This window comes from Tamandua tetradactyla, chromosome 1, assembly GCF_023851605.1.
Source record: "Tamandua tetradactyla isolate mTamTet1 chromosome 1, mTamTet1.pri, whole genome shotgun sequence".
NCBI lineage: Eukaryota > Metazoa > Chordata > Mammalia > Pilosa > Myrmecophagidae > Tamandua > Tamandua tetradactyla.
The window spans coordinates 223,942,105-223,945,537 of record NC_135327.1 but is presented as its reverse complement, the minus strand read 5'-3'; the positions used below and the strand labels follow the sequence as shown (position 1 = coordinate 223,945,537).

Sequence of the window (3,433 nt, the reverse complement as noted above, 5' to 3'; positions counted from 1 at the left end):
CAATGGGGAAAGTTGTTATCACTCAGAGGCCTGGAGAGAAGACCAGCAGAGATCATCCTGTGCCTTCACAACTGTGGGGATGCATGAGTCCAAATTCCGTAGAGCAGGCTGGAAACTGGAAACTCCAATGAAGGTTCTTGATGAATTCCCCAGGAGACGCTGGCTGGCTTTAAAAGCTCTTGTAACCTTTTGTCCAGGGCTCAGACTTTTGAGGTGACTCAGCTGGACCCCATGAACATGGACAAGTAAAATCTTGCTTCCTAAAGCTCTGGAGTCTCGGCCCCAATTTCTTCAGTATTCCGCATAACGTTCCAGGAAGCTCTTGCAGCATTTCGCTCCGGCTTGCATGATCACCTCGCTCCAGTCAGATAGGCAGGGCTGGGGGTGAGTTGTCGCGAACGCTGTGAGGCAGCTCCTGGCTGGCTCGTTAAGACAGAAGCTGCCAGACTTCCCTTGTCACCACAGTCCCTTTCCAGTGTCCACATCTCGGGTGAGAAGGAATTCAAGAATGAGATAAGCAAGTGCAACCCAGTCAGAAAAGATCACTGACAGAAAAGAAAGTGCACCATTAAGAACCCAGAGTGGGCACATTCCAGGGACGGGAGCGTGCAGGTGGTTTAGCCCAACGGTTTTCCCAGACCCACATCTTGAGTCCCATTCCTCCCTAGCCCGGCCTGACCCACACCTTGTGGCTGCAGAAGGGGGATCTCTCAGGCCAGGGGTATGGGTGAGGGTGGAGGCTAGCAGTACAGAGTCCTGGTGCTTCCTGTCCTGACTGCCAGGTACCAGGACCCTCATCAAGTCATGGAACCTCACAATTGCCTCCTGAGAGAAACAGGGTCACATACGGTATCACATACGGTGATTGTAAGGATGAAATGAGTAAGACACTTACACCCATGTCCCGGCAGAGTATGATCTCTCAACACTGTCTTTGCTACCTCTTAGCTTGATTTTTGTGTTTATTGGTTTATCATTTTTTCAATTTTTTAGAATTTTTTTCAAAATGGAAAAGTCCAAAACCTCATATTACAAACACAGTGCCTAATACCTAGAACTGAAAATGGTTTCATCTTTCTTTTTAATGGGAAATGAACCATTCAGATAAAAATGAAGAACTGGGTGGGCCACAGTGGCTCAGCAGGTAAAAGTGCTTGCCTGCCATGCCCAAGGACCCAGGTTCAATTCCCGGTGCCTGCCCATGTAAGAAAAATAAAATAAAATAAAAAAATTTAAAAAATGAAGACCTTTCATCTCATCTGCCATAACCTGTGCCTCTGCCCACCGTGGTTACTAACACGAAATTAATGTTTATCTTTCTATACACTGAAATATAAATTTAGATATTGTCTGTATAAACAATTTATAGTTCTGTTTTGTGTGTTTCATATATTAAGCAAATTCATTTTTTGTCACTTAACATTATATTCTTGAGATCCATTCATGTTGGGATATATAGTCTAGTGTAGTCCATTTTTTTGTTTGTTTGTTTTATTTTTTATTAATTAAAAAAATATTACAAGAAAGAAACACAAACATTCCCAACACATACACTCAGCAACTCACAATATCATCACATAGTTGCATATTCATCATCATGGTCATTTCCCAGAACATTTGCATCAATTCAGAAAAATAGTCCATTATTTTTAATTCGAGTAGCTAGAGGCCAATACAGCTTCATTTTAATAGCTATTCAGTACGTTTATGCAATAAGCTAATTTACAGTTGTCCCAAAACAACCCTCAGAGGGCGTAGGTCTGGGCAGCCCAAAGACCAAAGAAGATGCCAGACAGAGTTAGACATTATTTACCCATTCTCCTCTTGAAAATATTTAGGTTATTCTAAACTGCTTACTAGTACAAACACTCCGTGATGGATAGCTTTATTCCTGTGTCCTTGTATGGATGGGTGAAAATTTTCTTAAATATATAATAGAAAAGGAAATTCCTTCATTATTGGATATGTGTATTTTCATTTTTACTAGATAATGCCAAATTGATCTCCAATAGATTCCATCACTTTACATTCTCATTAGGAACGTGTGAACGTTCCGTTTGTCCATATTCTCACCGGTGTTTGATGTGGACAGACAGAAAACGATTTGGAGGCTCCGGGTCCCGGCTGCTCGGCCCGGGAGAGGGCGTCGCGGTGGCCACCTGCTCTCTCCAGCCTTCAGCCTTCCTGGGTCCCCTCCTTTCATTCCGAAGCCGGTGGTGTCGCAGAGTCCTGGCCCTTTCTCTGTCGGGGGCAACCCGGATTTCCAGCCGGAGCTGAGCAGCGGGCTGCAGACTCACCGTGGCCACGGTTACCAGGGGAGGCTGCAAACCGTGTGCAAGGACTGCCCTAGCATTCAGGTCTGCAAGGAATGAGCATCCACAGGCAGTTTTCCTGGAGATGGCTGTGCATCAGCGACAGGGAACAGCTGCCACCGATAATACACCAGCAACACCTCCATTTCTGTTCTGTTGAAACAAGGTGAGACTTGATCAGTATCAAGGACCACATGCTGTGGGATTCGAAGGAAAAATAAAGAGCACCTAGAAAATGACCTTGGAAGCAATGAGGGCACTGATATTCCAAAAGGCTCTATGGACTTAATGCTTTTTATTAACAAAGCTGTTTGAGAATGTCTTAAGGAGCAATGAAGAGGGATTTGACAACTGTTCACAAAAGACAAGACCTTCTTGGAATCTGTCTGTAATGAAAAGCTGCTTGTTACCGTGGCAGTCAGTCAACCTGTTAAGCTTTATTCCATGAAATTTCGTGGGCCATGTAATGGTTAGGTTCTAAATATGTAAAAATATTTATCAACTAAAAATAAAATATTTATCAACCTACTTCAATCTATGGATTTTGAAGATGCCAAAAGAAGTGAACCAACCAAGTTCTAAAACTAACAGAGGATGATATTAAAGAAGGTGGCATTGTCCCACTTCCTTATATTAAATTTCAGAAACTAACGGTGTAACTGTATTTGTTCAGTCCAATCAAGGTGAAGAAGAAACAAAAATTTTATATTTTACTTTTGGGACTTCAGTTCAGGCAACAAATACGAATGACTTCGAACAAGTAGTTGGCAAAAAAGGAGAAAATCACTAAGGTACAAGACACTAGAAGGCCATACTGCAATCAGATCTACAGCTCCTGGATAATTGCTTAATTCTTGCAAAAGACTGTCAATATTTCATTTATTGTCATTACTTATAAATCGTTTCTTTTGTTCAGATGCTTTCACTAGTGTTTCTACTTAATCTTGATACATGCAATTGTAAATAAAGGTCACTACTTAGCTGTGTTAGGGTTCTCTAGAGAAACAGAGTCAACAGGAGAGAACCGTAAATATGAGATTTATAAAGGTGTCTCACGCAACTGAGGGGATGGAATAGTAAAAAATCTGTAGGGCAGACTGTGAAGCTAGCAGCTCTGATGA

General features: G+C 42.2%; 1 pseudogene; it reads left to right on the top strand.

Annotated features, from left to right (window-relative positions):
- The first annotated feature begins 231 nt into the window (after positions 1 to 231).
- On the top strand, positions 232 to 3,174 carry LOC143679930 (thioredoxin-like protein 1 pseudogene; annotated as a pseudogene).
- Positions 3,175 to 3,433: the final 259 nt, after the last annotated feature.